At 41.7% G+C, this 12,339-nt stretch overlaps 1 protein-coding gene across 1 annotated transcript in view; it reads right to left on the bottom strand.

The window, feature by feature from the left end:
- Window positions 1-9,961, bottom strand: part of CRACR2B (calcium release activated channel regulator 2B) — a 37,749-nt gene extending 27,788 nt beyond the window's left edge. Inside the window, exon 1 of the mRNA XM_048483376.1 lies at window positions 9,872-9,961. The gene's annotated coding sequence lies outside the window, so the exon portion shown is untranslated. The remainder of the gene's footprint in view (window positions 1-9,871) is intronic.
- Window positions 9,962-12,339: the final 2,378 nt, after the last annotated feature.

Raw genomic sequence — 12,339 nt, 5'->3', positions numbered from 1 at the left:
TGCTCCCTTTCAATTTCAAATATTAGATACAGTAAATGGCAGCTCAAAGAGATTCATTATTGATTTCTATAGCGTTTTCATATTGCTATGATCTGCCTGGCCTGATTGTGGGTTTTTTCTGTAGCAGTCCCTATCTGTGAAAGCTGCCTCCTGGGGGTTTGCAGGAAGGCACCTTCCCTTCTTGTTTTCAGGGAAAACTGCAGGGCCGAATTTTGAAGAGATCATTTCAGGAGATCTGGATTGTTCTTGAAATTGTTATATTTCAATGATTTCTGGTTTGGAGGGCTTACTTTTTAAATATTTTGCTGTTGCAACCATAGTTTAATTAAGAATCAACACAGCGCTGTTTTTAGAACTTACAGTGTAATGTTTTAATTTTGACTGTATTTGACTTTGTATTGAGTCTTCAGCCACGCTGAGCCCGACTCCAGTTGGGAAATAAGGAGGGCTCAAATTTAATAAAATAATAAAAACAATAAATAATACTTCTTTGGGTTTTTCATTAAGGAGAAAAGCTTTAACAAGCCATATGGGCATTGCCATTATAGTAACAAAACAAAAAAGGTGACAACATATGAGGAGCAGCATGGAGGAGATCTTAATCAGATGCATCTGAGCTCCCCAACATCATCCTTGCACATCCTCAAGGAAGGCGATAGCTTTTATTCTCCATTTTATGTGCATGAACCAAGGCACAAAGACTTGCAACCAAGGTCCAAGGTCACAAACCTCTGAAATATTTTTATTTAGATTTTAATACCTAATTTATCTTCCCAATGGGGCCCAAAAGCAGCTTACAACTTCATTCTGCGCGCCTTCATTTATCCTAATAACTCTCCTGAGAAATTAGTTAGGCTGAGAGAGAGAGTGACTTGCCCAAGATCACCCAGTGTTCTTTCATAGCAGAGTGGAGAGTCGAACCAAGATCTCCCAGATCTTAGTCAACACTAATTGCTAAATCATGTTGCCTTAAAGACCATGGGAACACATAGGTGGCTAACAAAACTCTCCTCAGAGTCATAAAATTAAGTTTCTCGGGTCTTTGTGGAGAAGGTCTTACAATCATCATATACTTGTACCATTAAGGCAGGCAACGAGCAATAGCAGAACTACAAGATAGGATTTGAGCAGGGATATATTTTCATGACTATAGCAACTAGTTCAAGGTTGGCTGCTGTGCTCTATCAATGACTGCCCTGTAACTCTGATTGAAAGGGCTTATGTTCTGTTCCCCAAGTGAATCTGGTTTTGGTGCCATGTACTTGGCTAGGACAGAATGGGGGAGACACAAGCCAGGTTCAACAGTTCAACAATAGGTTTATTACTTAAAAGAATCAAGAACCTAACTCCTCCCTTGGGTCTATCTAAATCAGAGTACTTGCCTGTCTTGAGCAGATTTGAAGCTGTAGACTGTGTCTTCTCTTGGCTGCTTTCAAGAAAGTCCACTTTGTCTTGCTTCCTTTTGGTTCTCTCAGTCTTTGTCTAGTTCCAATTGCTGTCAGCCTTAACTTGTGCTCTATATATCACCATATACGTCACGAATATTCCAGTCTCCAGCTACCCTTGGCATCTCGCTCTGACTGACTGGCAAGAGCTAAAACAGAGGATTGCTGGGTAAAGAGGGAAACTGCCTATTGGGAAATGTCTTAAAGGGACAGGGGCTAACTAAAATACTCTCCCTTAGAAGACTTAACAATGAACTTAAACCATGCTAGCTATGGGGAAACTGAAACTTAATGGGGAAATAACAAAAGCCTCTGAGGGGCATGACAGCTTATATAGCTCCACAATTAGTTCACACAAAAAAGTTTCTCTGTCCATCCTTATCCACATTTAGCTCTCCATTCAGGGCACCACTAAGTACACTACACAACACAACTGTGAGGAGATTGAAACAGAAATGTCAAGAAACTGAATCTGCAACTTTTTTTTCCACTCAGGAGGCTCACTCCTTTCCACATATCATTGATCAAAATGCCCTCAAACCATCTTCCTCCACCCCATGATTCATGTTTAAAGTTTATAGCAAAGCAGACTTTTATTAGCAAGCAACATTAACTGCTACTACAAAGGGCAAAAGGAGAACAGCTGTTGGGAACACCCAGCATCGAGAGGCAAAGATGACCATCCTAACCAGGCTGAAGATCACAATAAAACAAGACGGTTTCTGTATATTCACAGCTATGACCTAATAGAACAGTGGTTCTCAACCTTCCTAATGCCACAACCCTTTAATACACTTCCTCATGTTGTGGTGACCCCCAACTTTAACATTTATCCATTTTACAAAAGGAGAACACTGATGCAGAGAGTCTTAGGTGACCCCTGTGAAAGGGGCATTCAGCCTCAAAAGGGGTCCTGACCCACATGTTGAAAGCCACTGTAATAGAAGTAATGCCAATTACACAAGTCCTGCACCTATTTGGGATTCTAATGTAAACAAAGAACTCCTCCTTGAGTGGATTTTCCCATGCACACGGGCAAAGAATAGTTGCAGTTTTGCTGTCCGTAACTATATATCGACACACCTATATATTAGTTCAACGGTTATTGTAAAAGTTCAGGTGAAAACAATGGGACCTAAAAGGCAACAATTTGCAAAAACAGAGGTCACAACACACACAAAGGAGCTGCTAAGAATTTATATAAAGCAGTGGTGCGACCACACTTGGAGTACTGTGTTCAGTTCTGGTCACCATATCTCAAAAAGGATATCAAAGAGACGTCTGAGGGGGAATATGATTGAATGCTATAAAATTATGCATAGGATAGAAAATGTTAACAGAGAGAAAATTTTCTCTCTTTCTCACAATACTAAAACCAGGGGGCATACATTGAAAATGCTGGGGGGAAGAATTAGGACTAATAAAAGGAATCATTTCTTCACAGGAGGTGGTGATGGCCACTAAGTCGGATAGCTTTAAAAGGGGCTTGGACAGATTTATGTAGGAGAAGGCTACCAATCTTGATCCTCCTTGATCTGAGATTGCAAATGGAGCAGCAGAAGCAGAAGGCCATTGCTTTCACATCCCGCATGTGAGCACCCAAAGGCATCTGGTGGGCCACTGCGAGTAGCAGAGTGCTGGACTAGGTGGACTCTGGTCTGATCCAGCAGGATCTTTCTTATGTTCTTACAGGACTGAAGCTCTGACAAGATCACTAATGCTTAATGGGGAAGAAAGAAGAGTAGAATCTCAGAATCTCAAATAGTCACCTAGATTCTTACAGGTAGTCCAGTGCGTGTGTGAAGCTCACACATGACTGATCTGATTATGACTGCAGTAATTTTGCCCACATCCCTGTATGAATTTAGAACTCAGTTTTGTCAAAACGGCCCATCTCATGTTAAATCTGTTCCTGGGCTGTCCCAACGATAGTACCGTAGAGGCTCAGTGGCAGAGTAACCTGTTCTGCATTCCAAAGGTCTCAGGATTTCAGCTAAAAATATTCTCAAGCAGGTGTTGAGAAAACCCCCCATTCACTTTTGCCTATTGCCAGACAACAGTAAACAAAATAGACCAATGTTCAATTTCAGTACCAGGCAGCTTGATTTGTTCTGCTGCACATTACCTCTCTCAGCAATTTGGGGAATGTAGATTTGAATTTATTAATATATTTATATCCTAATTCTTTCTCCAATGGAGAAACCACACCACTTATATAATTATCCTCATATCTCGAGAGGATATAGGTTAGACAGTATATGAGTGGCCCACCATCACACAGTGAGATTCCACGGCAATATGAGGATGCCAACCTGGGTCTCCCAGATATTTCTCAATACTCTAACCAATAAGATAACCGCTTATACAACATTTGTTTGACTTCTAAATTTCTAGTGTTTTGTTTTTCAAGTGTGAGGGAATGTTCAATCAGGCAGTGGTGCTATTGGTTAAGAGCAGATGGACTCTGATCTGGAAAACCAGGTTTCATTGTCCACTCCTCCATCTGAGTGGTGGAGTCTTCTCTGGTGAACCAGATTTGTTTCCCCGCTGGTACACACAAAGTCTGCTGGGTGACCTTGGGCTAGTCACAATTCTCTCAGAACTCTCTCAGCCCCACCTACCTCACAAGGTGTCTGTTGTGGGGAGAGGAAGGAAAAGAAGTTTGTAAGCTCCTTTGAGTGTCCTTACAGGAAAGGAAGGGGGGTATAAATCCAAACTCCTCTTTTCTGGTTACACCTGCAGTTTGATGTGGCATTGTTCAGGAACAGGCTTACTATGCTATTCTGCCCACATCAGGCCATAACACAAATAAGAAAGACTGACCTAAGCATAAGATTGCTCGACCTGTCTGTGCCAGTCACATGCAGCCACAATCTGGGGGCAGGGGAGCAGAAAAAAGATATGATTCTCTGAATATATTCTGCATTCTTCATGATGGAAGTGCTCTTTTGCCACACCAGAACAAGTACACAGATAAACCACAACTTTATTACAAGGGGGCCAAAACTAGTATGGCATCTAAGTTCTCAACTTTTCTAGGAACAGAACTGTCATGTTGATATTTAAACTGAGTATTATGCAATATCAAGTCCTTTTCAATTATTACCTCTAATCAGATTTTCCTCCTTTGCAGCTTGACACACCTATAAGCAATGACAGATACATCTTCGTTATGTACTCAGGAACACAACATGGTCTGCTTCTACAGGGAATAAAGGGCAAGAGTTTGCATAACTAATTTTTACAAAGAAACCTTCCCACAAGACAAGATCTCTTTCAATACTGACTTGCCCATAAATGCATTCCCATGTAAGGCAACAGAGGCACAATGGTATGAAAAGGCATTTCTTTAATTGAAGTAAGAAATTCCATGTTTAATTTTATCATATGAAGGTGCATTTATAAAAACAACTACAAAACAATTACAGCGATTTCTGGCCTCATCATGATCCCTGCCCCAAAATGGATCAAATAAATTTAAAGTTAGTACCACAGTTACAAAACCAATTACACTTTCATAGAAGGGGTAAGCAATCATTTTGGCATGAGCGCTGAAAAAAACACATCTACTAGTGAAGGTATAGGTGCACTAGCAAAGTGGGGAGGTGTCCTTAGTCAGAAATACTGGGTGTAAATTGAGCTTCCCTGGTACTTGCAAAGCACTTCAGGGACACATTTCAAGCCTAGTTGGGAGCTGCAAAAGTCCAGAGACAATGACAGGCATAAGTCACACCTGTTACCTTCTCCTGTGTCACCTGCTCCAGTGTCTCAGGGAACTTGCTTCAGTTGCTTGAGCAAAGAACCTTGACCCTGAGCCCAAAGACAACGGTTTGGCATGCCACTGTCTGGCACATGTGCTAGGGCATGCTCACTTCAGCTCTACAGTCTCGGTTCTTCATTCATTTGTTCCCCAACAGCTGGCAGTGAAGTTCACTTTTTTAAAAAAAACTTTGGCACGTTACATTAGCCCAACTTGGTTGGGAGAGGGTGGGGTACAAATAAAGTAAAATAAAATAAAAGACTCTTTAGTTCTGGGAGGGAAAGAAAGCCAACGCCCCCTTCCAAATGCAGAATATTTCAGATTGAAAGTAAAGGCATAGCAAGAAGTTGTCTAACAGCTCGGGACTTCAGTCTCATTAGCTGGATCTTATACCACCATGAAGTTTGTTCTCCCTTTAGCTGTTTTATTTATATTGCATCCAGTATGCCCCAGCCCAAGCTCATATCATCAGATCTCAGAGGCTCAGCAAGATCACCCGGTTAGTACTTAGATGGGAGACCACCAACGAGGTTCAGGATTTGTATGCAGAAGCAGTCAATGGCAAACCTCCTCTGAACATCTCTTTCCTTGAAAACCCCATGTCACCAACTGTTCAGTTCAGAAACCTAATGCTAGATTTTAGCATTCCACATGATGAACACTTTTTATCCTTAAGTTGCACAACATTTAATCAAGTGAACACTCTTTGTATTTTGATGCAAGGAACCGAATATTCTCCTAAAAATCGGTACAGCTCTATGGCAAGATGAGGAAAACTGCCTCTCTTGGGCATTATTCACAATAATGCCACCCCCATTGACCCTAATTTCAACAAATCATGCAACACATGATAAAAGTAGAGTTTTCTAGACATCTCATCCATTACCATTAACTAGTGCAGATTTTCTATAAAACTGTGCTTTTTTATTCATACACACATACACCATGTCTTAATAAACATCACTTCTCAAGAATAGCCTGCCTATCTGAATACAACAGACCGTAGGACATAATCAGAGTCGAAAAGGATCACATGGCCAGTCTGACTAATTCTTTGCACAAATAAAGGACCTCTAGGACAGCAACCCAGGCTATTACATCACTCTTCCCCCCCACCTTTTTATCCTCAACTAAGGTAAGAACATTAGGCTAAGAGTGTGTGACTGGTTCAAGGGGATCATGTAAGCTTTGCCAACAGAGATTTAAACCATGCTCTAACCACTATACCAGGAAGGCAAACACACCACCAGATGTCTCAAGCAAAGAAAGCCAAACCGTATACTTTTTTGAATAGCCCCCTCCAACTTAAATTGATTATTCATTATATTCCTGACATTCAGCAACTTTTAATTCTGAAAGAGTCCTGCCCATTGCTTTCAAGCACCTACTTAGGATCTAAGATTATACATGTACAGTTTCCACCTTAGACCCAGAAGAAGATCATGTAGGCATGGCAGGAGAATTGAGAGCCAATGTGGTGCAATAGTTAGGAGTGGTGGACTCTAATCCGGAGAACCAGGTTTGTTTCCCCACTCCTTCACACGAAACCTGCTGGGTGATCTTGGGCTAGTCACAGTTCTCTCTGAACTCTCTCAGCCCCACCTACCTCAGAAGGTGCCTGCTGTGGGGAGGGGAAAGGAAGGTGATGGTAAGCCGCTTTGAGACTCTTTATCGGAAGAGAAAAGTGGAGTTTAAAAACGAACTCTTCTTTAGCATAAAGGCTATAGGCATATTCTCTTAGCAATGCTGACCAACTATGCAAAAAGGTAAGACATGCCTCTATTAAAGCTTTCAAAAAGGAATGGGGATAAAAAAAAATATAGTAGTAAATAGTAGATTTCATCCTCCCAACATAAGAACTGCATTCCCAAATATACTTCAGTTCAAAGAAACACACTTTAACACTGGTGAGATTCATTGGAAAACTACTATTCCACAACAATTAAGACCATCCCCAACTGCATTCTCCATCCACACAACTCCTCATCAAGACAACAGCTCAATCACATGTTAAACATAGTAAAATCAGTGTGCATCAGAATTAATGTCATTGTACTGGCCTGCAGCCTGGATTGCAGTTCAATTAAAGGAGCAATCTATAACATGCTTTCCAATAAGAAAGGCTTGCTCCATAGTGAAAATGCTTAGATGTGTGGTGCAAGAATACTATCCTTTCCCAAAGAAGAAACATCTTTATAGGTTAATTTGAACAGGTATTCTGGTTCTTACCGAATTTGGCTCCAGGATTTTATCAGCCTGCATTGTTTTCTCTCACGATGATTAAAAATCACCTTTCTAAGGTCACATGCAGCTTTCATGATAAAACTGTGGTTTATTTAAGTTTATTGCCTCCTCAAGGAGAAGACTTCCTCCTTACACTGCCATCTCTTTGGCCAGACTGCCCAAGGGGCAAAGCTACGCAACAAACCATCGTTTGTGAATTCAAATGTTTCAAACCAGTGCACAATTAGTACCAAATAAGCTGACAGCCATAATTTGAATCCCCCATTTCCTTTCAACAAACCAACCCCTGGTTTGCTGGACCATCTAGCATTTGGATTTCTAATTGGGGTTTGATCAAACATTTAAATGCGGCCTAGATGGTATATTAAAACATGAACAGTGAATCAAAGAAAAAGATAAAAGTTGTTCTTATCAAATAGTCTTCATATTGGGATAGGGTCAGGCAATTTATTCAAATATCCAAGGACAATGTGTCATCAACCAGCAGATTATGGATATTTTGCATGTTTTGTTAGCACATAATTAAACAAATTGCATCAAACAAGTTTGGTTTTCCTTCTTATCAGAGTGACCAAGGTTTCATGTTGATAGTTACAGACATTTATCTTCAAGAAGTTCTTATAATTATGACAGCTGGTGCTGTTAGTGAAATTATTCAGTACGTAAACTTGGGCAAGTAGTTCTCCCTCACTCTAACTTTCCTCACAAGGCTGGTGTAGGGAAACCACATATGGTCCTTGGAGCAAGACTAGTATAAAATAAGAGAGAGTTCTTGGAATTAATGAGATCTGAAAACAAAGTATTTATTACTTCCCTTCTGGTTACTGAGCTTTTCATTAGTCATATTTCCCAGCTTGCCTCTGTACCCATGTGAGACAGAAATTTGTTGGGACGCAGAAGTCTTCCCAGTGATATACATAATCAGGTTGTGGTCAGCACACACAATATATCATTTTTTTTGTTCAAAGCAGCAACAACAAGACATAAGAAAGAATTAACCATGAAGAAGCATTGAGAAGTTTCAAAATTCTTCAAAGAGATTGTTTGCTTTGCTTCCACGAATCTTGCAGAAAATATATTCCAAAACAAACCAACCCAGTGGGTTTAACACCATGATTTTGCCACCTACCTAACACAAAGTCATAACGTTTTAAAAGCTTCAAGAGGAGTTTTAACAAATTAGAATTCAAAGCCACTGGGTTATGACTGGATAATGAGCCATGTCTCTTGTATCTCGGATTCAAATCTCTTCAAGACCTGAGCTCACTGAATGGCTTCTCTCCCCACCCCACCCCCACTTTGCAAAGAAACACTTTGCATCCTGGCAGCAGACCCAACCATAAATGAAAAAGAACATTTTGCTACCTTAGAGACAGACTGAAAGTTGCATGAGCGAGCTTACTTGGGCTACAAAAGATAACACTAGTCTCTAGAATGCCACACATCTCCTTTTTGTTTCTTCTACAATAGGACAACATTCTATAACTTCCAGGGAGATAAGCATATGATTACATCATTTTACCTTAAGAGGGACCTTACAGGTTGAACATAAAAAAAGCTTTCTGCAAAACAGAGATGCCATGACAGAAGGAATAACACCTGGTAACTTTCGGTCTATCACGCTAAAGAAACTTATGCGGCAACACCAAGTCATACCATTTATCACACAGGATTGCTGCCTTCATTCCATTGCATTGGCCATACTCCTATGCCTTTAGTTAGAGTTTGCACACTCAGGCAAAGCCTTTGTCATCACTTACCTTAATGCCAGGAAAAGCTACAACGCTCAAGTTTTGTAGCCCAGACTGTTTTGGAACAGGAACAAGATAATGACAGAACTCTAGTAAAATATGGAATCTCAAGCACTACCTTGGCCTCAAAACTGGTTTTAATTATACATTGGAAGCAGAGATCTAACAGCAGCGTATTTTCTCAGCACGGAGCTGCTTCACCTTTTGCATTGCTACCTGTCGTCCAAAACAGATGCCCCGCCAGAAGTTAAAACAGTGGTGAATTCGACGTTGCTAAGCAGGTGATCTTTCACAGAAGAAAAGAGACTTGAAGATTGGTTAACCTTTTGTCATTACTGCTTGTGTAAAGTGCTACCATCAAATGATTAGGCGTTTTATATGCCAGTTCAATAGTGCATGATTTACATCGGTTGATATCCCTCCCCACCAGAGACGGCCCGCGTTGAGAAGTAGTATCTTCTTCCTAAACCAAGTTTAAGCAAGCTAACACACCGCCTCCTCCGCCGCCGTATGGTGAAGGAGGAGCGGCCCCGAGCAAGGCATCCCAGAGGGGAAACCCTGAAAGCCGCCAGCAGATAAAGCAACGAGAAATCTGATAGCTGGCTGTGATTTCTCATTTCTGTCACTGTCTTTCCAGGGTCCACAAGTTTGCTGTTAGTAGGTCGCATTACCTGATCTCGGATCGATGCGAGGAAAGGTCTCCCAACCCGGAAATGGCTGCAAAGCGACTCGCGCGAACTTTTTCACTCACCCGCATCGAGTTTGCAGCTCTTGTCGCCGCCTCCTTCTTGCAGGTGTTGGGAGGCAAAGCGCCGGTGCAGCCTGCAGCGGCTGCCTTGGGGCTGTCTGGTTTCCCCTGGCCAGCAGGTGCAGTGGCGGCGGCCGGGAAATGCACGGTGGATGGGAATTCAAGGCGAAGTTTCCGTTTAGGAATGCTAAAAACTTTCAAAGAAATTCCAGCACAGCGGACAAAAGGGGGGGGCGGGGGCGTTAAAACCCTTTTCCTTATTGTGCTCAACTGTGATTTTTAAACAAAGGAGCAGTCTATTTTATTCCCTCATTATGTTGAGTATATAACAGTATATAAATCAGCCCAGTGGTGGGATTCAAACATTTTAACAACAGGTTCTGATGGTGGTGGGATCCAAATAATGACTGTTAAAAAGTATTTAAAAATATTTTTAATATCACTTTTTAAATTTTAAGTATTAAAAATATTAATACTTAATAAAAATATTTTAAGTATTTAAAAAGTAATATTTTAAATTTGAACAACAGGTTCTACAGAACCTTCGGAACCCCCTGAATCCCACCTCTGAATCAGCTCCCTCCCAATTGGCTTGTGAAAGGGCTGCTTACCCCATTGTAGCATAGAAATTCCTAAAGATTTGGAGGTAGAGGGTGAAGCTTGAGCTCAGCACGCATGTGGTGCCATAGGGCCCACTCCTGAAAGCTGCCATTGTCTCCAGGAGACCTGATTTCTGTAATCTGGAGATCAGTCAACATTCTGGGAAAACATCAAATGATGATAATGAAAGGATCCTTCTGCCCCTGGCACACATTACTTCTCAGAAATTTCTCAGAAATTTAAGCTAGGACTCCCAAAATTGGCCACCACCATCAGGATGATCATGGGAGGTGATAAGCACAAAAGGAATTGCAGCATATAAACTCCAAAATCCCTTACCCAGGCTGGGGGATTCAATATTTGTCCATAGTTTCTGAGCAATGATAGAAATTATAGTGATCTAAATTAAGGGGATTGCCTGCATCATTGTGTTCTGTGTGTGATAGGCATAACCCCTTGGAAAAATAAAGCTAGGATTCTAATAACAGGCCACCAACTTCAGGATGATGGTGGGAACTGTAGTGGCAAAATGAAGGTTCATTTTGGTTATGATTCTGCGGTTGCTGTTGCTTCAACTGGTGTTCCTGCAACTCTTTTGGCAGGAGACAGAACCACTCATCAGAGGCGTATCTAGGCAAACTGAAGCCCGTGGACAAAACCTGAGTTTGGTGTCCCACCCCTCCGTTTGGGCAGCCACCCTCCCCATGGGCAGCCACCCTCCCCCACCATGACCAAACAATGATTTTTTTCACCAGCTCACAAAAAACCTCCCACTTCCAGCAAAACATACATGGCTCTCTCCCCACCAACTCTCTGTCCTAATTTTGTCCTCACACCAGCCCTATGAGGTAGGTTGTTAGCCTGAGAAACAGCTCCAAACCAGTGCAAGTGGGTATTAAGCATGTAAATCTTTCACAAATCACCACAGCAAAAAATTTACCAAACAAATGTCAGCATCATCTCTCACAAAATACCTCCAGTGGAATCTACCCCCAAACAGCATCACTTTCAATGGTGTTTAAACTGGGGACCCCAGATTCTCCCTTTATGGTAGATTTTAAAGGAGAATCTGGGGTCCCCAGTTAAAACAACATTGAAAGTGATGCTGTTTGGGGGTGGATTCTTTCCCACCCTGAAACAGCATCACTTTCAATGTTTAAACTGGGAACCTCAGATTCTCCCTTTAAGTCCATGCCAAAGGGGATGGATTTAAAAGGAGAATCTGGGGAATTTGGGGGGGGGGTGCCTGCTGTCTGCAGTGCAATTGTTAAGCTAGCAGCACCAAAATTTCAGGGTATCTTTAGGAGACTCTCCTGATGATACCACCCAGGTTTGGTGAAGTTTGGTTCAGGGGTCCAAAGTTATGGACCCTCAAAGATGTAGCCCCCATCTCCTATTAGCTCCCATTGAAAATAATGGGGGATGGGGCAACCCCTTTGGGAGTCCATAACTTTGGACTCCCTGAACCAAACTTCACCAAACCTGGGTGGTTTTAGGAGAGTCTCCTAAAGTTACCCTGTTGCTAGCTTAAAAACTGTGCCCCATGCAGGCCAAAAACTAAAAAAAATACTAAAAATACAAAAACACAAACCTGACATTTTTGCGCCCCCCACATGACCAAATGGGGGTGCCCGGGGACATGGGTATCCCATGTCCCTAGGCAAATACAGCTCTGCCACTCATTCATTATTCAAATGACTGTTATATAATAGGGAATGCAGAGAGCTGTGGGACGGAGCCCCTAGTAGAAATGTAATAAAAAACCCATTAGGTCAGATCAGTAGTCCATTT

Source organism: Sphaerodactylus townsendi, linkage group LG02 (genome assembly GCF_021028975.2).
Source record: "Sphaerodactylus townsendi isolate TG3544 linkage group LG02, MPM_Stown_v2.3, whole genome shotgun sequence".
Classification (NCBI taxonomy): Eukaryota; Metazoa; Chordata; class Lepidosauria; order Squamata; family Sphaerodactylidae; genus Sphaerodactylus; species Sphaerodactylus townsendi.
Note: the sequence above shows the minus strand (reverse complement) of the source record. Positions and strands in the feature narration are given on the sequence as shown.